The following is a 27,830-nucleotide window of genomic DNA, read 5'->3' as shown; positions in this document are numbered from 1 at the left end:
TGTTTGACTGAAATTCCTCATGACAGCCCACAAATGTCCGCCACCACCCACAACAAATTATGGTCCCTGTCTTAGGTAAATACAGCGGCAAAAAGGCCTTTTATGTCCGTTGAATGCCTAATTTTTGGGGCCTGTACTAGCCGACAGTTACATATTTATCCTGTGACCATCTAATGTACCTCTAGCCACAGAATCCTACAAAGTTGTGTGCTGTCAGGTGAATGCCTATTGGCTAATTTTTGGGGCCTGTACTGGAGTGGCAAGTTCTCACAACAATACTTAGTGCACCAATCACTAATATCTCATGAGAACTTATAAAATGTGAAGTTGTGTGTACTGTGAAAAAATAAATCGCATCATTAGGGATTTTCGCAATGGCGCTTTATTTTAAACACTCAATCTGCATCAGTGGCGACTATAGGAACAATATATAGGGGGGGCACAAAGATACCACAGTCAAAAATGGGGGGGGGGGCAAAAACAAAATAAGTATATATAAATAAGATTACAAAATACGAGAGAATTGCGGTCTGCAGGGATACATTTTTAATAAAACAATTTTCTTACAAAAGAAGCCATTCAGTCGTCTGCGGTGCCGTCCTCTGCTTGCTTCCGCGGATTCTTTCCCCTTCTCTCTGTCTCTCGTCAGTGCGCAGGCGTACTGTTATGGTGGATCTATGGATGACACATTATGCCTCTCATCACTCCCATATCAGCCCTTATGCCTCTTATTAGCCCCCATTATAAGCCCTTATGCCTCATTAGCCCACATTATGCCTCTTATTAGCCCCCATATGCCTAATTAGCCCCATTATGTCTCTAATTAGCCCCATTATGCCTCATTAGCCCCCATATGCCTCATTAGCCCCCATATGCCTCTAATAGTCTAATTAGCCCCCATTGTGTCTCTAATTAGCTCCCATGATGCCTTTCATTAGCCCCCATATGCCTTCAATTAGCCCCCATATGCCTCCAATTAGCCCCCATATGCCTCCAATTAGCGCCCATAGCCCCCATATGCCTCCAATTAGCCCCCATATGCCTCCAATTAGCCCCCATTATGCCCCCAGCAGCCACATTTTTTATAAAATAAAAAAACACTTACCTCTCCTGCTCCTGGACGGACGCCGCCTGCAATTTTCTCTCTCCTCAGTCGACTGTGCTCTGAACTGGCGCGCACAGCGTGAGGTCACAGGGCGCCCTCACGTTGTGTGCAGCCCTGCACAGCCGACAGCCGAGGACCAGGAAGCGTTAAGTAAAGAGCGTTCACCGCTTCCTGGTGCTTCGGTACTAATGAGCGCTTCCATAATGGAAGCGTTCATTAGTATTCACCTGGGGGAATCAGCGGGGGGGCACCCGGGGGGGCAAAGAACAACATAGGGGGGGCCCCCCTCTAGCGACGCCACTAATCTGCATATACAGTGATTGTTATAACATGCATGTGAAATGTAATAAAATACACTGCTTTAATGTCAAATTACTTACAGTAATCAGAAATTCTCCCTCAACATCGCAAAAATTGTTGCCAACCATCTTTTCGGATCGAATCCAAATTCGGTCTGGTGGAAACCCAGTTGCTGTAGTAGGCCGGGCATATTTTGCGCATTTGCATAGGCGAAAATGACATTGCCGATAATGAATGGAGACCGCAAATTCCAATAATACATCTGGTATGTCACTGTCCATGTTGTGGGACTATTTGTGCACTTCTAGTAAGCATTTGGTGGCTGCAAATATGACCTGAAGGTTTTCCAGGTTCGCCTGCCTTTAAAGTGAATGGGGCTATGGCTACTAGAGAGGGGTCGTTGATCCAGGGAGTTATTTTGATTCCCTGATTGGAGTCGAGGAGGAATTTTTTTCCCCTTAAGTGGGGAAAATTGGCTTCTACCTCACAAATTATTTTTGCTTTCCTCTTGATCAACTTGCAGGATAACAGGCCGAACTGGATGGACAAATGTCTTTTTTTAGCCTTTAAACTATGATACTATGAATGTGGAAATGTCTACAGTTTGGGTTTAGTGGATCATGTATAGAGGACAAGGTATACATGACTCCTGTCTCATATGTCTGGATAGTCCATTTCATGGTTTATCATATTTTTACTGCACACTTTAAACCTTCCTGTATACAAACTACACAACACATCATCTGCTGCAAGTTAATATTTCACCATTCTCCTTCCTCCCTCCCTTCCGGTATTTTATGGGAATATAATGACTAAAATGAAGTTCTCTTTTTAGATTCAGCAGAATTACCTCCATCTATCCACCTAACCATTCCAAATTCTCTCCATCCATCATGTCCCCAGAGATGTCCGTGTTATTACTCTGTAAGTACCATGATCTTCATGTCTTTCATTCCCCATCTGATGGTGAGCAGTAACGGGGGGTGTAATAATGTCATATAAGTACTGGTCATTACATGCTGCCAAGCTACAGGTATCATACGTTCCTCTGTTCAGGACCCTCATCTCATAGCCAGACAGGAGTGTCTTCCACTCTGGAGGACCTGGGACCTTAGTACAGGGAGCTGTTATTTACAATAGCAAATGATTATGAACTGAGGTAGACGATGATTAAGTCTTTATTTTGTGCTTATAGAAATGTATTATTTATTAACTTTTAAAATAAGATTAAGAAATTGGGAGATAATTACAGTGCTTGTTAACGACTGTCATGGTTTTTGGTAGTAGTGCTATTATTGTATAATATAGAAACATAGAATGAGAACCATTTTCCATCTAGTCTGCCCAATATACTGAGTACTATGGATAGCCCCCGGCCCTATCTTATATGAAGGATGGCCTTATGCCTATCCCATGCATGCTTAAACTCCTCCACTGTATTTGCAATCATATTACGGCTATTTTACTGGGTGTGATCTGTTCCTGGGTAGAATTTGAATGTAAAAGGAAAATTGAACAAATTCTAAAACACAATATTTAATTAATGATAATGACTTACAGTATGTTAATTATTCAGATTTTAACCTGGTTTTAGAAAAAAATTATATATATATATATTTTTTTTTTTCCTAGTTGTACTCCTTAGAAAATTTTATTGAAAGTGAAAAATAACTATGTATAATAACTAACATCAAATTAAAATTAATTTTAATTAGATTGAATTAGAGAAAAATACCAATACCCATTTATTGGGGTTATTAATGTTATGAGATAGATAGATAGATAGATATTAGATAGATAGATATGAGATAGATATGAGATAGATAGATAGATATGAGATAGATAGATAGATATGAGATAGATATGAGATAGATAGATAGATAGATAGATATGAGATAGATAGATATGAGATAGATAGATAGATAGATATGAGATAGATAGATAGATAGATAGATAGATAGATAGATAGATAGATAGATAGATATGAGATAGATAGATAGATAGATAGATAGATATGAGATAGATAGATATGAGATAGATAGATAGATAGATAGATATGAGATAGATAGATAGGAGATAGATAGATAGATAGATAGATATGAGATAGATAGATAGATATGAGATAGATAGATATGAGATAGATAGATAGATAGATAGATAGATAGATAGATATGAGATAGATAGATAGATAGATAGATAGATAGATATGAGATAGATAGGATTGATAGATATGAGATCGATCGATAGATAGATATGAGATAGATAGGATTGATAGATATGAGATAGATCGATAGATAATACGGTACAACATTTACTAATCTATGATAATCACATGTATAAGGATTATTTTACATTACATACTCTTTTTTCTATTCTATTTCATAGTGATGGTCCTCTTAAATGTAGGTAAGTTACATCACTTCAAAGAAAAAAATAAGGGGTTGGGTCAGCACAACCTGCCTGTAGGTGCAGATCGCTATGGCGAAATACATATACAAACGGAAAATGCAAATGTGATCGCACACTACATCCAGCACTCTGCCCTCCATGCTGGATGAGACATTGGTTTATATTTTGGCCAAAGCATAGTAAGCCACTCACCGCGTCAAGGCTGTCTCATGAGTGGTCCCTAACTCTTGTTCCTACCTGTTCATGGGCCATGACAGCCACATAAAATCCAGGGAATGCAGGTCAGCATGCAAGCCAAGTACACTTTGCTTGTAACCCCGTCCGGTGCCATTACAGCTTTCATCGGATCCAGGGATGCAAGTACCAACATGCATGCTGAACCCACCATATACTTCTCCTGGAGCCAAATGGCTAATGGTAGGTTCTATACAAGCAGACTCAGTTTTATACTGACTTTAAAACCAGCCTCAAGGACAGATTAACTGGTCAGGTTAATCTGTCCTTGAGGCTGGTTTTAAAGTCAGTATAAAACTGAGTCTGCTTGTATAGAACCTACCATTAGCCATTTGGCTCCAGGAGAAGTATATGGTGGGTTCAGCATGCATGTTGGTACTTGCATCCCTGGATCCGATGAAAGCTGTAATGGCACCGGACGGGGTTACAAGCAAAGTGTACTTGGCTTGCATGCTGACCTGCATTCCCTGGATTTTATGTGGCTGTCATGGCCCATGAACAGGTAGGAACAAGAGTTAGGGACCACTCATGAGACAGCCTTGACGCTGTGAGTGGCTTACTATGCTTTGGCCAAAATATAAACCAATGTCTCATCCAGCATGGAGGGCAGAGTGCTGGATGTAGTGTGCGATCACATGTAAAAAAAATAAAAATACAATTTCTGTACCACGAGCCACACCAGAAAGGCAGCAGGAGATTAGGGAGGTTAACAAGTGGCTCAAGAACTGGTGTAGGAAAGAGGGGTTTGGGTTCCTGGAGAACTGTGCGACTTCTTTGTCGGCTACAGGCTCTATCTTAGGCCTCATGCACACGACCGTTGTTCTGGTCCGCATCCGAGCCGCAGTTTTTGCGGCTCGGGTGCAGACCCATTCATTTCAATGGGGCCGCAGAAGATGCGGACAGCACTCTGTGTGCTGTCCGCATCCGTTGCTCCGTTACGTAGCCCCTGCGAAAGAAATATAACATGTACTATTGTTGTCCGTTTTGCGGACAAGAATAGGCATTTGTACAATGGGCCGCCTTTTCCGTTCCGCAAATTGCGCAAGGCACACGGGCGGCTTCCGTGTTTTGTGTATCCGCAATTTGCGGACCGCAAAAAATTAAACGGTCGTGTGCATGAGGCCTTAGGCTACTTTCACACTAGCGTTAATATTTTCCGGTATTGAGATCCGTCATAGGGTCTTAATACCCATTCATTGTCAATAGGGACAAAACTTAACTGAACAGAACGGAATGCTCCAAAATGCATTCCGTTCTTATACCGTAGAGCAAACTGAAGCATGATGTGGTTTTCTTTCCATCCTGGGATGGGGAGTAACATGGATTCGTCATGACCCACAATGCAAGTCAATGGGGACAGATCCGTTTTCTCTGCCACAATCTGCCACAATAAAAAACGGATCCGTCCCACATTGACTTTCAATGGAGTTCATGACAGATCCGTCTTGGGTATGTTAGAAATAATACAACCGGATCCATTCATAATGAAAGCAGATGGTTGTATAATCAGTAACGGAAGCGTTTTTGCTGAACCCTGCCGGATCCAGCAAAAATGCTAGTGTGAAAGTAGTCTTAGGGATGGGCTGCACCTCAATGGGGAAGGGGCAAGTGTTTTGGGGGATAAGATGGCTAGAAGGTTGGAGGACTGTTTAAACTAGGGACTGGGGAGGGAGGGTAATTACGTTAAAGGATGGGAAGATAGTGCAGATAGAGACCGGGGGCAAGGTAATGGGACTGGGCGAGGAATGGAAGAAGGGACTAGAACAGTTCAGAAGGAAAGGTGTAGGGTAACAAATATACATAAACCTTTCAATTAAATATACGTGGCGGCAGATCATAATGAGGTGGTTATTATGGGGGACTTCAACTACCCAGATATAGACTAGGAAATTGAACCCTGTACCTCTCATAAAGGAAACAGGTTCTTGGCAATAACCAAAGACAATTACCTTTCCCAACTGGTTCAGGACCCGACTAGAGGGACGGCCATACTAGACTTAGTGTTAACCAATAGACCTGACAGAACAACAGATGTGCAGGTCGGGGGACACCTGGGAAATAGTGACCATAAAGTAATAACCTTCCAATTGTCACTCAAAAGAGTGTTTTTTCAGGGAGGAACAAAAATACCCGACTTCAAAAAAGCAAAATTTAGCCAACTAAGAGAGGCCATAGGCCTAACTAAATGGGACAAAGTCCTCAAAAATAAAAAAAATACAGCCACAAAATGGAATATTTTTAAAAGCATCCTAAAATCTAATTGTGAGAGGTATGGGAATAAAAGATTAAGGAACAAGAAAAAAACAATGTGGATAAATAGAACTGTAAAGCTAGCAATAAATGACAAAAAAAAAGCATTTAAATCACTAAAACAGGAGGGTAGCGAGGAAGCATTGAAAAAAATAGAACATGTAAAAGATAAATAAAAGCGGCCAAACTAGAGACCGAGAGATTAATTGCCAAAGAGAGTAAAACTAACCCTAAAATGTTCTTCAATTATATAAATGGTAAAAAGTATAAATCTGAAGGTGTCAGCACTTTACAGAGTGATGAGGGGGGAGTTGCAGACAGCGATGAGGAGAAAGCAAAGCTGATAAATATTTATTTCTCCACTGTATTCACTGAGGAAAATAAACTGTCAGATAAAATACAGAATGTAAAAGTAAATCCCCCATTAAAAGTGCCCTGTCTGACCCAGGAAGAAGTACAGTGTCTTAAAGAGATCAAAATAGACAAATCGCCAGGACCAGATGGCATACACCCCTGTATCCTAAGAGAATTAAGTCATGTCATAGCCGGACCCTTTTTTCTGATGTTTAAGGACTCTATACTGACAGGGAGTGTTCCACAGGATTGGCTCATAGCAAATGTGGTGCCAATATTCAAAAAGGGTCCAAAAACAGAGCCCAGAAACTATAGGCCGGTAAGTTTAACATCTGTCGTGGGTAAACTGCTTGAAGGTTTTCTAAGAGATGCTATCTTGGAGTATGTCAATGAAAATAAGCAAATAACGCCATATCAGCATGGCTTCATGAGGGATCGGTCATGTCAAACAAATTTAATCAGTTTCTATGAGGAGGTAAGTTCTAGACTTGACAGCGGAAAATCAATGGATGTCGTATATCTGGACTTCTCCAAAGCATTTGACACTGTACCACATAAAAGGTTAGTATATAAAATGAGAATGCTCGCACTGGGAGAAAATGTCTGTATGTGGGTAAGTAACTGGCTGAGTGATAGAAAACTGAGGGTGGTTATTAACGGTACACACTCAGATTGGGTCACTGTCACTAGTACCTCAGGGGTCACTATTGGCCCTATCCTCTTCAATATAAACTGCTCAAAAAAATAAAGGGAACACTTAAACAACACAATGTAACTCCAAGTCAATCACACTTCTGTGAAATCAAACTGTCCACTTAGGAAGCAACACTGAGTGACAATCAATTTCACATGCTGTTGTGCAAATGGGATAGACAACAGGTGGAAATTATAGGCAATTAGCAAGACACCTCCAATAAAGGAGTGGTTCTGCAGGGGGTGACCACAGACCACTTCTCAGTTCCTATGCTTCCTGGCTGATGTTTTGGTCACTTTTGAATGCTGCTGGTGCTTTCACTCTAGTGGTAGCATGAGACGGAGTCTACAACCCACACAAGTGGCTCAGGTAGTGCAGCTTATCCAGGATGGCACATCAATGCGAGCTGTGGCAAGAAGGTTTGCTGTGTCTGTCAGCGTAGTGTCCAGAGCATGGAGGCGCTACCAGGAGACAGTCCAGTACATCAGGAGACGTGGAGGAGGCCATAGGAGGGCAACAACCCAGCAGCAGGACCGCTACCTCCACCTTTGTGCAAGGAGGAACAGGAGGAGCACTGGCAGAGCCCTGCAAAATGACCTCCAGCAGGCCACAAATGTGCATGTGTCTGCTCAAATGGCCAGAACACCAAGATTGGCAAATTCGCCACTGGCGCCCTGTGCTCTTCACAGATGAAAGCAGTTTCACACTGAGCACATGTGACAGACGTGACAGAGTCTGGAGACGCCGTGGAGAACATTCTGCTGCCTGCAACATCCTCCAGCATGACCGGTTTGGCATTGAGCCCTCCATGTGCTCGCCAGAGGTAGCCTGACTGCCATTAGGTACCGAGATGAGATCCTCAGATCCCTTGAGAGACCATATGCTGGTGCGGTTGGCCCTGGGTTCCTCCTAATGCAAGACAATGCTAGACCTCATGTGGCTGGAGTGTGTCAGCAGTTCCTGCAAGACGAAGGCATTGATGCTATGGACTGGCCCGCCCGTTCCCCAGACCTGAATCCAATTGAGCACATCTGGGACATCATGTTTCGCTCTATCCACCAACGTCACGTTGCACCACAGACTGTCCAGGAGTTGGCAGATGCTTTAGTCCAGGTCTGGGAGGAGATCCCTCAGGAGACCGTCCGCCACCTCATCAGGAGCATGCACAGGCGTTGTAGGGAGGTCATACAGGCACGTGGAGGCCACACACACTACTGAGCCTCATTTTGACTTGTTTTAAGGACATTACATCAAAGTTGGATCAGCCTGTAGTGTGTTTTTCCACTTTAATTTTGAGTGTGACTCCAAATCCAGACCTCCATGGGTTGAAAAATTAGATTTCCATTTTTTTATTTTTGTGTGATTTTGTTGTCAGCACATTCAACTATGTAAAGAACAAAGTATTTCAGAAGAATATTTAATTAACTTAATTAACTCAGATCTAGGATGTGTTATTTTTGTGTTCCCTTTATTTTTTTTTGAGCAGCGTATTTATTAATGATCTTGTAGAAGGCTTGCACAGTAAAATATCATTTTTTTGCAGCTGACACTAAACTGTGTAAAGTAATTAACATAGAAGAGGACAGTATACTGTATATACACTACATCAGACAGTATACTGTATATATACTACAGAGGACAGTATAAGGCTGCAGATGGATCTTGATTGAAGGCTTGGGCAGAGAAGTGGCAGATGAGGTTTAACACTGACAAATGTAAGGTTATGCACATGGGAAGGAATAATGCAAGTCACCCGTACATACTAAATGGTAAAACACTGGGTAACACTGACATGAAAAAGGACCTAAGAATTTTAGTGAACAGCAAACTAAGCTGTAAAAACACAAACATAGAAGAGGATTCTTCACGGTAAGAGCAGTGAGACTATGGAACTCTCTGCCTGAGGAGGTGGTGATGGTGAGTTCACTAAAAGAATTCCAGAGGGGCCTGGATGTATTTCTGGAGTGTAATAATATTACAGGCTATAACTACTAGAAATGGGTCATTGATCCAGGGAGTTATTCTGCCTGATAAAGTGAGAAGAATTGGCATCTACCTCACAGGGGTTTTTTGCCTTCCTCTGGATCAACTTTCAGGATAACAGGCCGAACTGGATGGACAAATGTCTTTTTTCAGCCTTATAAACTAGGTTACTATGTTAATTTTAGATGATACATCCATTAACTAATTTAGCTGGAAGAATAAACCTCTGTATATAAAGTAGTACTCAGGTGGTGATGGCATACTCATCTTGTGTTTGACATGTTAAAAAAGACCTGGGACCTGTCACCTCTCCTGTCTGTTCTAGAACTTATAAGGTTTTAACTCCACTAAAAGGCCCTTTAGAATTCTCATTAGTGAGACTGCCGATTACCCGATAATCAAAACGCTCATTAGTTAATCTGATCGTTTGTGCGTACACAAAATTCGAAGTTTGCCGGCTGTAGATTGTGCTGTGTGAACACGATCTCCTGCCGGCAAACAGCGAATCAATATGGGGAAGAGCGATGGCAATACCGATCACTCCTCTCCATACTCTGGAGAAGATCACAGCATATAAATTCAGCGGTCTCCTCCACCAGCAATCAGCAGATTGTCAGGAAGGAACACTTCCTTACCGATAATCTGCTGCTCTGTAATCCCATGTAAAGGGACCTTTACTATTGCCAGCAGTAGTAGAAGATATTTAGGTAGAGCCAGGACCTTCCTCACTAATGATATGATGACCACATGACCACTGATCCCCATGGTGTGTGTGTGTTCATTTCTGCACAGTTTTGTCTCTGCTAGTCTTACTTTTTGTATATCTTGTGCCAAAAGAAGACAAAAGGGGAGAGAAAATAGGTGAGCAAAGTGACTGACCTCTAGAAAGTGGGGAGGAGAGCGTCAACCTGTAAAGGACTGCCCAGAAAAAATATGCATTTTGTGGTCTTGGGCTCATAGCTTTTTTTACTACCAGAGAATTATGCTTTGTAGGACATTCCTCCAGACCTGTGGTGACCTTCACTCCAAACTCAAAGAAGATATTCACTACTGAATCTATCTCGATGACTTGTGATGTGGGCCCTACTGAACAAAACAATCAGAAGTATGACTGGTTCAGAACTGGAGCACACGTACACAACGGTAAAACGTATGCAATAGAATCTTCTAAAACATCACACAGTGGAAGTTACCAGTGTTTTTCCCAACATGCGAGTGACCCTCATAGACTGGATGTCAGCCATGGTGAGTAAATAACGCTGCCAAATCATAAATAGTGCCTAAATAAAAATGCTATACAATACCCATAACACAGCATAGCCCCTTATTGGTAGAGCCTCACAATGCCTAATACAAGCATACATTGCTCAAATAATACCCCCAAAATTACCTGTTGTCGGCCAAACTAGAGGGCTACTAGAGTGCTGGAAGTGAGCTAGTCTGCATGCTTTTTCCATGGAGCAATGCTTGGAAATTAGTCTGCATACACCCTCCCAATCTTTTCAATGAAGCCATACCCCAGAATATACAGTGACTAAATAAGTGTCATATACAGTACATAAATGATGACATGTAGCAAATACAGCCATGTCCTTTCTTACCTTTTCTCCACTTGCCATATCCTGAGATGTGTGGCATGCGATAACCAGCTCTGAAAAGAAAACATGATTTTGTGATACTCTGTCAGGAGTTGTGTATTATATAGGTGTCTATATGTGGCTACCTAGTGGTTATAATGAGAGTTGCAGTCTGTTGAGAGTTTTCCTAGCAAGTTGCGATAGCGTACAATAGGAAATTAGAGTCTTAAAGGTTTACAGAGTTTTGGTAAAACTTTTCATATATCTTAGAGACAAATAAAACGTTTTTCCTGAGCACCGATTGCTATAATCTCACTCTATCTCCTCGCTGCACAGGACAGTATTGAGGAGGACTCGTAGACTTTGTACTGACACATATTCCGCAGTAAAAACTGAGAATGGGACATGCGTCTTCTTCTCGTTCATCGTTCTAGCAATCCGTGGTGGTCTCAGCGCTCAGAGTCCCAAAAATTTAAAATTTGGATATGTTTCTATGACATATCTAAAGTTATACCAAAAATCAGTGACCCTTTAACAAAATTTGTGGAAGGGTAAAATTGGATACATCTGGAACACTGCACTACAGGTGATATTAAAGCCTTGGTGGTCCAGAGGTCAAATATATTATGAATAGTGGTTTGATATTTTTGGTGGTCTTGGTTAGAGAAGAGGATGAAGTACTGTACACGGCAGTATAGCATAGTGAAGGGATTAATATCCCTAGTGGTCTATTGTCTAGTTGATTGTCTAAGTCAACAACAGACTAACTTGATTGATGTCTAGGGAGGTAAAAGGGATAAACATCCGGTGTGTAATAATGTTCTAACCATTTCAGGTACTAACACTGCCCTGCTCTGATTTATTACATTCCGCTTTCTTTTACTATACTGCAGTGAACATAAAATTGTAGTGCCACAAATTTACAGACATAGGGAAAAACACTTAGGCACACTTGACTTTCCAGGGGCATAACTGGGTCTAGAGTACAATCTCTGGGTGCTATCATACTTCTTGTGCCCTCTCATTTACAGTTTTTTTTATTTTGTTTGATACTTCCAGTTCCTGGACTGGCCATAACACAGAAGTATAGCATTCCTAGCTCACGTTGAGCTAGCTTCCCACTTCTTAAAGTGATACAGTGTGATAGAACATTAATGGAATTCTATAAGCTGTACCTTCATGAATTTCCAAACTTAAAGGAAGTGTTGAGGTGGAGCTCAGAGATTTCTTTCCGATCTTCTGAGATACATTAAGTTGAGATTCACTTTCACATGGTAACATACCAAAGGAAGAGTTCCAAACCTCACATGTCTGATAACAGAAAGTCTATAAGGAGATGCATTATATTTCGTATTGTGTTTCAGGTTGGGTCATCCTGCAGGCCCCTAACTATGTTTATGAAGGAGATGACCTGACTTTGAGATGTCACCACTATCCTGGATACACCGCAGGGCAGACACAATTTTACAAAGACAACAAAGTCATCCAGAGCTGGAGCTACAATGATCTTTATCGTATTCCAAAGGTGGACACAAAAATGTCTGGGACATACAAATGTGAAAAGGAAGTCAAACGTCACCTTGTATATTTTAAACGTGGAGATGAAGAGTCCATATATGTTCGAGGTAATTCCATGGTCATGTATCAGGGTATGCTGTATGTAATCAAAATGTGGATACAGCTTGGGCTTCTGATCCTGTGTGTCCATGCATACGATGAAGAGTTATACCTTCTCCAAAAATCAAAGCAGGGTGGGAATTAGACAAAGTGGGAGTCTGGAGATATGATTGCTTTGGGCGACAAACATAAAAATGTCTGAAAACATAACAGGAAGAGTAGAATGAAGAGATAGCGTTACAGAAGTGTGGGTGATCAGTCTAGAAGATGGAATGGGGGCAGTCAGATGTGGGTATGCAATAGTAGAGTATGTCTGTATGGTCAGTCAAGCCTAAGGACTGGTAATAGGAGCCAAGGGATGGGTATGTGGTTTTATAGGGATTAGTACTGGTGGGTATTCAGGTGATCCAAGGTTTTGGTAGCACTGGTCTAGTAGGACTGGGTATGGGATACCATAGGACGTAGAACAGAAGAGCAGTCAAGTGAGCCAGTTCACTATTTAAAGTTCAAGATGCCAGAATCACATAGAAGAGTGCAAAATAACTAAAGTATGGAAATTTGCCCATTACTATCCAGTGTCTTGCCATTTTACATAAGACTGGCAGGTCTTGTGTTCTGCACATCTGCTACCTGGTATTGCTGTCAGACAGCATTGGCTGACAGACCATGATGTTGAATCATACCTCTAGGACCTGCTTCTGCCTGAAGCACAAGGCCCTCCATCGTGATCGTTGTTAATGGAGAGGTGGCTTTGCAAGCAAAACTCAGAAATATTGTGTCTTCTCTACATTCTCCTTTCTTAAAATCATAGTTTTTTATAAAAATAGAATGTACCTGGTAATATATTAATATTATTATGTTCCTTTTATAGAACTATTCTCGGTTCCGACTATAAGCGCAAACCTAGCATCAAAGGAAGAGAAAATGACCCTAACATGTGAGACAAGTCTCTATTCTTCCAGACCAAATACTCAACTACAATTTGCTTTCTATAATGAAGGCCAGATTCTTCAGGAATTTGGTCTGAGTAATACCTGTGAGGTCAACATAGGTCATCTGGGGCATTCTGGAAAATATTCATGTGGAGCACAAACTTTAGATGGCAAAGTTTGGAAAAAAAGTGCAGAACAACTAATTCAGATAGAAGGTGAGTATAGACACTAGTTATGTTTTCTACTTGTGAAAACTAGAGTTAAGCAAAGTTTTAAAAAAATGTCCTTTGCTCCAAATTAATTTGTCACGAAGTGCATGAAATCAGCTATATCCCAGCCTGCAGGGAGAGTGTATCTCAGTGTACATAACTGTACATTGCAGAAACATGCATAGTTAGCAGTAATGAGCGGCAGGGGCAATATTTGGGTGAATATTCATATTTGCGAATTCGAGATCTCCAGCCATTATTCTCTTGATTGCGAAAATTGGAAAATTTGCGATATGAAAATTTGCGATCAACACTACTCCTAAAGTCAAAGATGTTGCAGCCTTCTCATTTGCCCACAAGCAAGAAGCAGTGAGGGATCATGGGTACTGCTGAAAAAAAATGTGGAAAATTTGCGATTGCAAAGATATAGCACTATATTCTAGATATTCGTGAATTATTGAAGTGCCAATATTAGCGATAAAAATTTGCTATTAGAATATTCGCGATCAACACTAATAGCTAGTCCTTTCTGGTAGTGAAACAGTTACTGTCCGTTAGTTTGACAGCCAGATACAGTACAGTATATGGACTTAATATAATGTACTTAACCGTGATGTGGCCAGAGATTCTACTATAGAGTGAAAGAACTGTCTAATTTTACACCGTCTGCTGTTTCAACATAGATTGATAGAGAGCCTGTTATGTTAGCCACAGATTCTACTAAAGTGGGAAAGAACTGTCTCCGTTCACTGTTTGTGGGGTGTCCACATTGATTGCTAGTCGACCTGTTCTGTCAGCCACTGATTCTACTAAAATGGGAAAGAGCTGCTTACACTGTCTGTTTCCTCCACATAGATTGATAACCTATTTTGTTAGCTACTGATACAAGTAATGGTGCCATGACAGAGTGGGGAGAGTGTCAACAGTAAGTTTGTGTTGATGTCACTGTTTATTTTTACCTTCTTCTGGTCAGAAGAGCAACCCCAAAAAAATCTATTCTGTCTTTTCAGCATCCGCCTTCACACGGTCAGTATTTGGTAAGTAACTGATCAGTATTTGCAAGGTAAAAACAGGAGTGGGTCCAAATTTATGATGAAATCCTGATGCAAAATACTGACCGTGTGAGTCAACCACCTCGAAAGGGAGGGACTATAGTACAAAGAACTTGGCCAGGAGGGCCTTTAAGCTTCTGCGCCATTGGATGAGTCCCTGCAAATTGTTGTTTGTTTGCGATCACCCTGGCGATCGATTGCTGGTGAAATGATAGACAAAGAAGGAGGAGTATCAAGACCAGAAGATGATGGGAAGGAAACACCTTCTTCTGAGGTGGTGGAGCCTTGACTGCTGGAGAAGAGGTGCGAGCCACTGGGAGCTGCGTCAGGCTGTACCACTACATTAGTGCCACGGTTTTCCAAGGCCACTTTATGGTGATTCTCCATGCAATGACCCAGGGCTGTGGTGCCTACATTGGCACCCTGGCTGCGCTTCACCTTCTGCCCGCAGATCGTATATACTGCCACGCTAACGTCCCCAATAGAATTGATGAAAAATTTCCACACCGGCGAGTATGGCTTTTTACCACCACGACTCCGTGATGACTGCCTGCCGCTGCCTTTATGAAGCCGTGCACCACTAGTTGTTTCTGGTAGCAGACAGACTACCCCGGGCACGTTTGGCTCCAGATCTCACACTGCTGCCACCCTGCTGACTCACAGCCACGCATGCACTCTGCTGCATGTTGCCACCCTGCCCCTGTCTCACAGGCAAGCTGCCATCCTCACCCCTTGATGATGATAATGAAGTCCCCTCTTCACCCGTCCATCACGTGTTATCGGCTACTTGATCATCCATTACTGTCTGCTCCTCACTTATATCACCCTCAACCGGTCTCATGGCCGCATCCCTGACCGCTCGCAACACCTGCTCCCACACGACTATCATTGTCGCTACTTGCACACAGGAGGAAGCAGGGGACCTTTTCTTCAAATCTGGTCTGGGAAGCAGCTGCTGACTGTCCTCAATAATATCTTCCTTGCTAAAAAGCAGAGCAGAGCCAGCAGCATACAATACTTCCCGAGCAGAAGGAGCAGCAGGAAGGAGAGAGGCAGGTTCAGGACAGGTGAGGGCACAGAGATTGTTTTTGGGCCATGCAAACTAAGTGTGGTGTCAGAGGAATCCACAGACTCCTGGCTGTGGGTGTTTGATGTCAGTTGAGATGATGTTGAAAACTGAGTCAACCATTCCAGGACAGTGGGATTGGTTGTCAAAACATGACCGCTGGATGACACTGGCAGCTCTGGCCTGTTGCTACCACCACTCCCCCTTCTTCTGCTGCTACTTCTGCCGGTTCCAGCAACATTTTTTGCCACTGTCCGTTTCCTTTGGGGGGTCCTGGCAACTGTCTGTTGGACATACTGTACAGTAACAATAACTGTATATGTAAAATAAGTTATTCAATGTCAATGTGGACACTCCACTAACAGTAGAATGAGACAGGTTATTCACCCCAATTTGAGAATCAAGGAGTAATAGAATTGTTTATCTATTAAAAAAAGGTGGACACCCCAGTAACAGTAGAACTAGACAGCTTATTCACCTCAATTTAAGAATCAAGAAGTAATAGAAATGCTTATCTAGTAAGCAAGGTGGACACTCCGATAACAGCTATATTACATAGCTTATTCACCCCAATTTGACAATCAAGGTCTAATAGAATTGCTCATGAATTAAACAAGGTGGACACCCCAGTAACAGTAAAATTTGAAAGCTTATTCACCCTAATTTGAGAATCAAGGCCTAATAGAATTGTATATCTGTTAAAGAAGGTGGAAATCCAAATAACAGTAAAAGTAGACAGCTTATTTGCCAGAATTTGAAATTCAAGGCATAATAGAATTGCTTATGTGTTAAACAAGATGGACACTCCAATAACAGTAAAATTAGACAGCTTATTCACCCCAATTTGAGGCCTAATGGAATTGCGTATCTATTAAACAAGGAGGACACTGTTTAAATAGATAGCTCTGTGCCCTATACAGGGATTGATGCAAACTTCAGTGTCTTCTATGGATCCCTTCAGCTTCAGATTACTATCCCTGCAATCCCGCTATGCTCTCCCTATAGTGTGTAACAACTCTCCCTACAATCTCCCTACACTGTCCTTGCACTCCCCCTATCCAATATTCCCCAATTAAAAGCTTTTAGCAACTCTGTCCCTAGCACTTGTCATGTCTCTCCCTATGCTCAGCTCACAGTGAAAAGGCGGAGACCGTGCGGGATGAGGCTTTTAAAGGGCTGTGACATCACAGGGGCTAGGTAGCTGCTGACTGGTTGTATTCATGGCACTATTGGCGTTCTCACATTCCCAGGATTCTTACTTTCACTTGTAACACGTGTAGCCGCCATTTTTGGAAAGAAAATTATTTGTTTCCACGAAACGCAAGGAAATTTGGATTCGTAAACTTCGGATCAAATTCCACTTTGGAGGCTTCGATTCGATCAACACTAGTGAGAACCTAAGAAGGATTTGCCAAACATATGTCTATGGCTTTTTCCAATCAAGGTTCACTGCCAACTCTGATCTGTAGTCTACTGACATGTCCTCGCTTCAAGGTGTGGCACTTCAAAATTATACAGCATCCAAACTCTTGATAATTTCCCTCCATCCATGGTCACTACCACTAACTGTAAAAGTTAGGAGCAAGAGCGATTAGGTACTCCGATATCATCTAAGTTATTCCGAACTTTTTATATTTAATCTCCAGATGGTCTAAAATTTAATTTGTCCAAAAAGTGTAGTGATGGTGATGGGTGTAAGCCGGTTTAAAAAGACTCCAATGGGCACTAGAGCAGGGATGGACAAACTGTGGCTCTCCAGCTGTTGTAAAACTACAATTCCCAGCATGCCCTGCTGTAGGGAGTCTGGGCATGCTGGGAGTTATAGTTTTGCAACAGCTGGAGAGATGCAGGTTGGCCATCCCTGCACTAGAGAATAGCGAATTGTGGACTTCCAAAGGTGCTACAGCCGCAGAAATTACAAAATCCTCAGTGTCTCTCTACTTCCTAAGTAATAGCAGATGTCTTCTTGTTTTTTCGGTTTTCATTTGGAATAAGTAAAATAAGCTCAATGTTTTTCAGGCTCCACAAAGCAATAGGATGGTCTACATCAGCTTCGGCATTTTAGCCTCTGTTCACAAGACACGGAAAAGTACCCAGCAGAATATTATAACTACTACAATATATAAAATGGATGAAGTCTATGGAACCAGCGGAACCCACAACCAGATCCTAGTGAACAATAGGGTAACCAGATTCAACTGCATCCTCCATCCATGTTCCTACAACTAATGATATATTGCCATATATAACCCTGCCTGCCAAACGACACAATATGCTACTGCTATGCTGTGCATTATTATATTCTATATTATAAATTAAACTAATATTATGGCTCTCTTGTCATAATTTGGAGAAGTAGATGCTCCAAGGAAAAGTATCTTTTCTGTACAAGATTTGGAGGCAACATATGACTGGTAATTTTTAAAGTGGTTTTCTCATGAAGCCAACTTTGCTTTGACCCATGTTTGACTTCTTTACCTCCAGCAATCAGTTGTTTTTGGTGTGGGAAGCCATTCAAATGGGAGGATCAGGTGAGGTTCTTCAGGAGCAACACACAGTACTGAGCTTAGACTTTAGTCACATGAAGTCATAAACAGGTCCAAATGGGAAGAATCAATCAGAGACATGAAGCAAGGAGAGCACTAACTGAAATAACATCCACCATATTGGATAATATAAAGTGATCAGTGGTGAGGTCCAGAAAAATAACAGAGGTTTGCCAATGGTCAGAGACAAGTAAAAACACATGGACAATATTAAAGTCTGCTACAAGAAAACCCCAAATAATGAAAGAACCTCATGTGGCTTACATTTGGCTTTGCCCTCCAATATTTCATCCATGCTAAATAAAATCTTGCATATATTCAACCAAAAAGAAAAGATTTGGGAGAAATGATTTTAATATAAAAATGTAATGAATTAAAAACCAATCTTTACAATGCCCAGATGTGCCCCCTTCACAATAGTAATGTTCATATGTGCTCCCTTCACAGCATCTATGCCCAGATGTGCTCCTATTTACAGCATATATGTCCAGATGTGCCCCCTTCACAGTAGTTATGCCCAGATGTGCCCCCTTCACAGCATATATGCCCAGATGTGCCCCCTTCACAGCATCTATGCCCAGATGTGCCCCCTTCACAGTAGTTATGCCTAGATGTGCCCCCTTTACAGCATCTATTCCCAGGTGTGCTCCCTTCACAGCATCTATGCCCAGATGTGCTCCCTTCACAGTAGTTATGCCTAGATGTGCCCCCTTCACAGCATCTATGCCAGGGTGTGCTCCCTTCACAGCATCTATTCCCAGGTGTGCTCCCTTCACAGCATCTATGCCCAGATGTGCCCCCTTCACAGCATCTATGCCCAGATGTGCCCCCTTCACAGTAGTTATGCCTAGATGTGCCTCCTTCACAACATCTATGCCAGGGTGTGCTCCCTTCACAGCATCTATTCCCAGGTGTGCTCCCTTCACAGCATCTATGCCCAGATGTGCCCCCTTCACAGCATCTATGCCCAGATGTGCCCCCTTCACAGTAGTTATGCCTAGATGTGCCCCCTTCACAGCATCTATGCCAGGGTGTGCTCCCTTCACAGCATCTATTCCCAGGTGTGCTCCCTTCACAGCATCTATGCCCAGATGTGCCCCCTTCACAGTAGCTATGCCTAGATGTACCCCTTCACAGTAGTTATACCCAGATATGTGCCCCCTGCACAGTAGTTCTGCCCAGATATGTGCCCCCTTTTACTGTAGTTGTTCCCAGCTATGTGCGCCCTCACAGTAGTTATGCCCAGATGTACCCCCTTCACAGCAGCTATGCCCAGATGTACCCCCTTCACAGCATCTATGCCTAGATGTGCTCCCTTCACAGCATCTATGTCCAGATGTTCCCCCTTCACAGTAGTTATGCCTAGATGTACTCCCTTCACAGCATCTATGCCCAGATGTGCCCCCTTCACAGCATCTATGCCCAGATGTGCCCCCTTCACAGCATCTATGCCCAGATGTGCCCCTTCACAGCATCTATTCCCAGGTGTGCTCCCTTCACAGCATCTATGCCCAGATGTGCCCCCTTCACAGTAGCTATGCCTAGATGTACCCCTTCACAGTAGTTATACCCAGATATGTGCCCCCTGCACAGTAGTTCTGCCCAGATATGTGCCCCCTTTTACTGTAGTTGTTCCCAGCTATGTGCGCCCTCACAGTAGTTATGCCCAGATGTACCCCCTTCACAGCAGCTATGCCCAGATGTACCCCCTTCACAGCATCTATGCCTAGATGTGCTCCCTTCACAGCATCTATGTCCAGATGTTCCCCCTTCACAGTAGTTATGCCTAGATGTACTCCCTTCACAGCATCTATGCCCAGATGTGCCCCCTTCACAGCATCTATGCCCAGATGTGCCCCCTTCACAGCATCTATGCCCAGATGTGCTCCCTTCACAGTAGTTATGCCCAGATGTGCTCCCTTCACAGCATCTATTCCCAGGTGTGCTCCCTTCACAGCATCTATGCCCAGATGTGCCCCCTTCACAGTAGCTATGCCTAGATGTACCCCTTCACAGTAGTTATACCCAGATATGTGCCCCCTTCACAGTAGTTCTGCCTAGATATGTGCCCCCTTCACAGTAGTTCTGCCCAGATATGTGCCCCCTTTTACTGTAGTTGTTCCCAACTATGTGCCCCCTCACAGTAGTTATGCCCAGATGTACCTCCTTCACAGCAGCTATGCCCAGATGTACCCCCTTCACAGAATCTATGCCTAGATGTGCCCCTTTCACAGTAGTTATGGCCAGATATACCTGCAGCGTGATATGTGACAGCATAATGCTGCTGCTGGGGAGCAGAGGAAGCTGAGCTGAATGGTGAAGCGGGGACCTAACGGCTCCCTGCTTCACCATTACAATCAGCTGTCTCTGCGTCATATGGAGACAGCTGAGAGCGGGACATACCTCACTCATTCCGAGACCACGGGACAGCCACTGAAATCCAGGACTGTGCCTCCAGATTTTATTTTTCAATGTAGTGGTGTGAGGACTATAGGATAAGAAGAATGGAAAATAAAACAGTAATGTGAACGACTGTGTGATGACTTTTTTTTGGTGGATGAGTTGAACATTTTTTATTGCCACTAATTCGGGGTATATTTGACTTTTTCATCTCTTTTTATTCCGTTTTTGGGTGGTGAAGTATTAATAAATGGGATACAAGAGTGAGTGTATAAAATATATATATTTTATTAACCCTACTGGATTTTTGAATCCCCTGACTAGTACATTTCTTTAATTCAGAATCTAACAGAGGTCTGGGATAGCCTCTGGAAGAAAACTTCTCTGCCATCTCACTCAATCTAGTGTCCCTAATAGGTTCATCTGATACAATTCTCTTTACCCGCTGAAACTGTGAATACGGTAAAGATTTCTTGACAAGAATAGTTTGCTACATTATTCAAGTAACCATTCACCATTTGTCAAGAAATCTTTACCGTATTCACAGTTTCAGCGGGTAAAGAGAAGTTTTCTTCCAGAGGCTATCCCAGACCTCTGTTAGATTCTGAATTAAAGAAATGTACTAGTCAGGGGATTCAAAAATCCAGTAGGGCTAATAAACGTTTACCCTTCATTGTGAAATATCATCCTTGGATAAATAAATTTCGCCATGTTATAAATAAGCATTGGGGAATTATGTGTGCAGCCTACCCAGATATTATTGAATTTTGTGATGTCCCCATGATCTGCTATAAGAGAACCAAAAATATTCGTGACACCATTGTAAAAGCGGACATAGGAGGCACCACAAATATGCCACGCCAGCTTTTTCTTAGCACTCCAAAAAAGGGAACCTTTCCTTGTTTACAGTGCGTCCATTGTTCGGCGGTTATTAGGGGTGAAACTTTCTCCCATCCGCACACTGGTAAGAAATTCCCTGTACAAGTTTTTTTTACCTGTGATAGTAATTTTGTTATTTATTTGTTAAAGTGCCCTTGTGGCCTTATATGCATTGGTGAGACATCTACCAGAATGAAGGACAGATTTAGCAATCATAAATCCACTATACGGAAGAAAAACTTGCTGTTGCCAGTTCCCCTTCATTTTGATAGATGTTCTCACAATGTTTCACAACTTAGATTTCAAATTATTGAGCAAGTGTTGCCACCATGAAGAGGTGGCAACAGAGTGCTCATGCTTAAGAAACGAGAAAGTTTCTGGATACATACTTTGCAGACTCTGGAACCTAGAGGTCTCAAGCGAGAGTAGGATTTAAATGCATTTTTGTGAAATACAAAATATCAATTATAACAAGATTATTTTCTTTTTTTATATATATATATATTTTTCCTCCTTAGTCACAGAAAAAATAAAAAAATAAAATAAAGACAAAGCTAGCTCCAATCTATATGTGAAAAAACCCTATACAACATGAGATTTCTATGGAGTCTTATACTGTCGGTTTTTCTTGTTTTCTTTTTTTTTTTATGAATTTGTATATTTATTTTCCTCACGGATATAAAAATGTAATATTTACTTGCTGTCATATTAATGTAATATTCAGTTACACTGTAATTCCATTGCAACTATGTTACAACCATGTATTGAATTCACTGCGCTTGTTTTATGTAGCAACAATGTTGATTATTGTTGCGCATAATGATATGTTTAGTATGGTTATCATGGTAATATGACGTCAACACGTTTTCACGTCAAGGGTGGCGCACTATTTAAATTTATGTTCTGATCAAATGTATTATGCTTGACAAAGGCTCTAACCTGAGCCGAAACACGTGTCGCTTGTTTTCTGCTCTGTTCCTCTGATGTTACATGCTTGAATAAAGCACCATCTTCTACACAACGACTCGAGTGCCGGTCTTTTCTCTGTTTTTAACCAGGGATGTGAAAACTTGCTGGTACCTGTAGTCTTTTACAAGCTATTCAGGAAAACCCTACTGTTGTATATCATAAATATCCTGGACAATATATACTGAAATATACCTGAAACATTTACACAATCAGCCTTTTTGGCCAGTGCTCAGCTATTTACGGACCTCCTGTAAAAGTGAACGGAGGATGGCAGCACTTGCATGGTGCACTCTCCTTCAGTTTGGGGGGCCCGTTCTGGAGATTGGAGCGAGTTCCAGAGGAGGGACCTGCATCTATCTTCATTGTTGGCATAACCAAGCGGTTTGCGACCAGACAACCCCTTAGACCTACTCTATATTATTCCCGGTGATGCACAATCCTTGTTTTTCATGTAGATTTGGATAGTCAATCCCTTACGCATGTAATAGTGTCAGCCAAGAAACTGAATTGAACAGAATGATGAATTGTTGGATTTCTAAAAATGCTCTGACTTCTTTGCAACTCACAAATGGATTTAACTTTTCTTACTCCTATGGAAGGGCTGGGCACAAGAGCACAAAAAGACGAAAATGGAACAAGCTCGGAGATATTGGCTTGAAAGGGAACATAAGGATAAACTAATCAGAGGTGAACAGTATGTCAGCGTGTCCAGAAGGGTGGGAAGGGGGGGAGTTCTGCTGGGAAAATTGGACAGAGAGACTGAGACAGAAAGAGAAGTTTTCTTAGGCATTTAAATCAAATTTCTTGCCTGATTCAGACGAATTGGACCCAAAACCAAATTTAGTAAATTTGCTCATGTCTAAATCACATCTAAAATTCTAATACATTTTTAAAATATTTATATATTTGACACAGGAATATGTGCATCAGAGCCTGAAATGAGCCGTGCAGTTGTGAGTCGGACAAGATCAGGACAAGAATCAGCCTATACTGGCATATTATACTGACTGGTACCGCCATGTGAAAGAGGCCAAGAGTCAGACCCAGCAATATGTAGTCATGATAATTATAGTTATGTCCTTAATTGCTTCAGTTTTAAGCAAATAAAAATAGATTTTAGAAGCACCATACTGTTCTGTACACAGTAATGGGGTTATATGGTGAATATTCCCTTCTGGCCTTATACACAGTACACAGCTGTATACAGAGGACATATGATGGGAGCTGGGGTGTAGCCGGTAGTTATGGCCTGTATTTATATGACATTATTACACCCCCTCTTACTGTTCACCATCAGATCGGGAATGAAAGACATGAAGATCTTGGTACTTACATTGTAATAACACGGACATCTCTGGGGACATGATGGATGGACGGAGACAATGCTGCGGAGTGTAAAAGGAGACAGCGTCTTCTGTCAGAATATTTCTGTGAGGTAGGAGGAAGGAAGGAGTGATGTCTGTATCAGTCCTATAGAATAGAAAGGAGTGGTGGACCCTCATGCACATTACCACTTCATTCAGAGAGGGAACTTGGGGACCTTTTGTTCTCAGGAACATGAGGGGTTCCAAATGGTTGGACCCTCCTCTGTCTAATTTATCTTGTGTAGAAATTGATAAAATGATAGGTGATAAATAATTTTTGTGGGATTACTCCTTTCCACAGAAAATTATGGTATTCGATAATCAGCTGACTGGATAAGTCAACAAGCTCATATGTATTCAGGAATAGGCCTGTGAACCTCAATAGATACATACAGATTTACTAACCTTGTCTAATACAGTGTACACTTAGAGACGGTCTAAAAATGCACCATATTTGTCACAGTGGCGGATGCTGGATGATAAATCTAGACATTAAGCAGTGAAATCCATGGCTTGTCAATGTATGCTGAAAATTTCCACTGATGATTTTACCATTTACAATGCACAAGATAAAATAGGCGTCAAATCCACATTTAATTTATGTGGATTTTGTCAGGGTTTTTTCCACAGTGCCGTACATTCCAGATGGATATGTATGTACTGTATATCCCTTTTCATATGTACAGCACCATGGAATGAATGACACTATAATAATAATAAATAAGTGACGTTTGCTGAGAGAGGTTTTGTTTAGATTCTGTTTTGGGCTGGATTTTATTTGGACTAGTGGGTAGGTTTGGCAGTGGGACCTACCAGTCCACCCCTCCACCAGTACATGTTTTAACCCACTAGCCGGAGGTGATCCCAGGTGAGGCTTGTTGAGCTCATCACTGGGGAAAATAAAAGAGATCCCATACTGTCAGTCTGGGCAGTTATGCCTGGAAAGCTAACCTGTATGGAAAGCCTAGTAAGCTGACTTGCTGGGTGTTGAAGCCTGATTCCCCTTGTGTGACCTGCGCTCAATAGGTGAGCTAGAAACAACTGTGTATTAGTTAGAGCCCAGACGGGCAGGAGTTTATTTTGTTTTATGTTTTGTGGTGCTGCAACCTCACCTCACCCAGTGATGTTATAACTGGGAATGATCACCGGTATTTGCTGAAGTGCCCGAATAAAGCACGGTTTGGACTTTAGCTCCATTGTCTGATGAGAAGTCTGTCATCACCACCCTGCTTGAGAGAGCGATCCCTGACAATACTAACCTTTTGATATCTCACGGAGACAGTTCCCAGAAGACATCTAACACCATCCTTGCTTCTGAAGGTAGCCATGCATTTCAGGTTTGGGCTTCAACATCCAATGAATGAACAATCATCTGCTGACATGATACAGCCAAGCATTTTACTCTATATTGGCCCATTAGTTTTATTCACATTGGCCATACAGTACAATTTTACTGACATGGGTAAATGGTTGAAAAATGTTTTTAGGAATGTTCTTTCAGGGAAAGATTGTTTTTTTTCATGGTAAATCATTTGTGTACTAGTGACTATCACACAAAATTTATTAACATAAACAACTTTTTCTGGATTATGGTGGTCTGTCATTGGTCAACTAAAATGTTAAAGGGGCTATCCAAGTTTTTGATGGTAATGGCCTATCTTCAGGATAACTCTTCAATATATCATCGGTGGGGGTCAGACTCCAGGTACCACCACTAACCAGCTGTTTGATGAGGCAGCGGCGCTCCAGTGAGAACTGCATCCTCTTTATAGCTTACCAAGCACAGTGACATCCATTGGATAGCGGTTGTGCTTGGTATTGCAGCTCAGCCCCATTCACTTGAATAGGACTGAGCTGCACCTAGGCCATATGACTTATGAATGCAATGTCACTGGTCTAGGAAGAGGCCTAAGCGCTCACGCAGCTGATTGGCAGGGGTGCCAGGAGTTGGACCCCACCAATCTGATATTGATACTGAGATTGTCCTTTAATCTGTGGGGTTGTCTAGACACAGCAGGCTCACGACTTGGCATGCCAATGGGCAGAGATCCTTCTTCAATACGCTCAACCTGATTATTGAATGTGAATTCGCACATTTATTCACAGTAGACACAAAAAGTAAAATTGATCGGTAGTTCCTTTTTCTGTAGTGAGAGATTCACACATTTATTATAGCTGACCAAGCCTAACATTTCCTGTAGCAGCCGTATAGCTTCATATCAAGGGTCTATATGCCTGCTTTATTCACACAATGATATGTAACAGTACCTGAAGGACTCTGCATGCAAAGGAAGCAACTGCTTAATCAACGCTGCAAACTACAATAGTAAAACACCAAAAATTCAAAGGAGAGTCATTCATATCTTTTTGACAGTCCTTTCAACAATTCAATTCTTATTTTTTTTTTAATTCATCTTATACCAAAAACCTCGAAGATTTGGTCTACAACACCTTGCATGGCATGACTCCAACAGCAAGGGGCTCTTTCTTTCCAAATCTTTGATGCATCCTTCCTTACCTCCTCTGCTGCTAGATACTGGTGGTTTCCTCCATGACTACTGTCTGAATGGTGTCCATACAACAGCCTAAGTACTCGGAGATACCTCCATCTCCTGAGCCCCCACACTCTGCTCATGTTAGTACTCCTCCTTCTGATGATCCTTTATGGTGTATACCAGTGGCCACTACAATAAATAACTCAGTGGTGCTCACAGTACCCCCCCCAAAAAAAATTAATAAATCAGTGGTGCTCAGGGTCCCCCAAATAAATAAATCAGAAGTGCTCAGGGTCCCCCAAATAAATAAATCAGCGGTGCTTCATGTCCCCCCAAATAAATTAAGCCTTGCTCAGCCAAATAATTAAAATAAAATTAGCCAGGCTCAGCCAGGCTCAATTAAATCATTGGTGGCAGTGGTGCTCAGCGGTCATTAACGAAAAAACTCGGACCTCAGCAGACAGACTTACCCGTCCAGACGTCAGGCTCCTTCAAGCACAGGCAGTGATAGGACATCACTTCCTGTGCGCGAGGATAAGGGGCCGCTGCCGTTGTGCGAGCGACCCACAATAGGAAGCCTCAGGCGACCCCCCGGAAAGGGCCGACGCGACTCCTAGGTTGAGAAACGCTGGTGTAGGGTGATGCTACAGCGCTGGTTCTGCAGACCCTTTTAAGATGGTGGCACCCTCTTTACTTCTGGCAGGGTACAGTCAGTATTCCTTTCCCCCTAGGAACAATAGGTAGGAACTTTGGTTCCATTCCAGGAAGCACTTTCTTTGTTTTGAGTAGGTGGCCTTGTCCTTTTCCAGCTCTGAGCAGGGCGGTAACCAAAGTTTTCCCATGGGAAGGGGGGGGGGGGGTTCGGTGCCAGGGTTAATGGTGCAGCAAGAAATTCAGAATTAACCCATTATGGGCTGCAGCAATTTGCATAGAACAACAGTCAATTCACTGACAGCAAGCAGTGGCAGTGACACAAAAAGTTTTGAATTTTCAATGTTGTACACATGTAGTTGGGGTCTTGTAGATGATCAGCATACAGTTCTTATGCCACACAAATTTTCTCACAAGGCAATAAGAATGGCGATAGGCCACAGCAAACAGTTTTCTTCTAGCACTCAGGCACACACAAATGCACAATAAAGATGGATGATTTAAAGTCTCTTGTAAGACACAGAGGATTTGATCCAGTTAGTGACACCAAAAACATGCAGCGACCGGGCTGGCGTGCAGCGATGCAAAGGGGGTGCACTGGTTCTTCCCTTCTGGGCACACTCTGGTTCTGTGTTTCTCCTGCCTGATGGCGGTTGAGGTGATGTTGTTGTTTTAAGGTGTGAGGCAGGGTCCCGGTTGTGGTGACGCCAACACCTTGTGGTGCAGATGTAGTGTGGTATAATG

At 42.3% G+C, this 27,830-nt stretch overlaps 1 pseudogene; it reads left to right on the top strand.

Annotated features, from left to right (window-relative positions):
• The window catches only part of LOC120981569, a 52,368-nt pseudogene extending 34,254 nt beyond the window's left edge, over positions 1 to 18,114 (top strand).
• The last annotated feature ends 9,716 nt before the right edge of the window (positions 18,115 to 27,830 follow it).

The sequence above is a fragment of the Bufo bufo genome, chromosome 11 (genome assembly GCF_905171765.1).
Source record: "Bufo bufo chromosome 11, aBufBuf1.1, whole genome shotgun sequence".
Taxonomy (NCBI): domain Eukaryota; kingdom Metazoa; phylum Chordata; class Amphibia; order Anura; family Bufonidae; genus Bufo; species Bufo bufo.
This window is presented reverse-complemented; position numbering and strand designations above follow the sequence as displayed.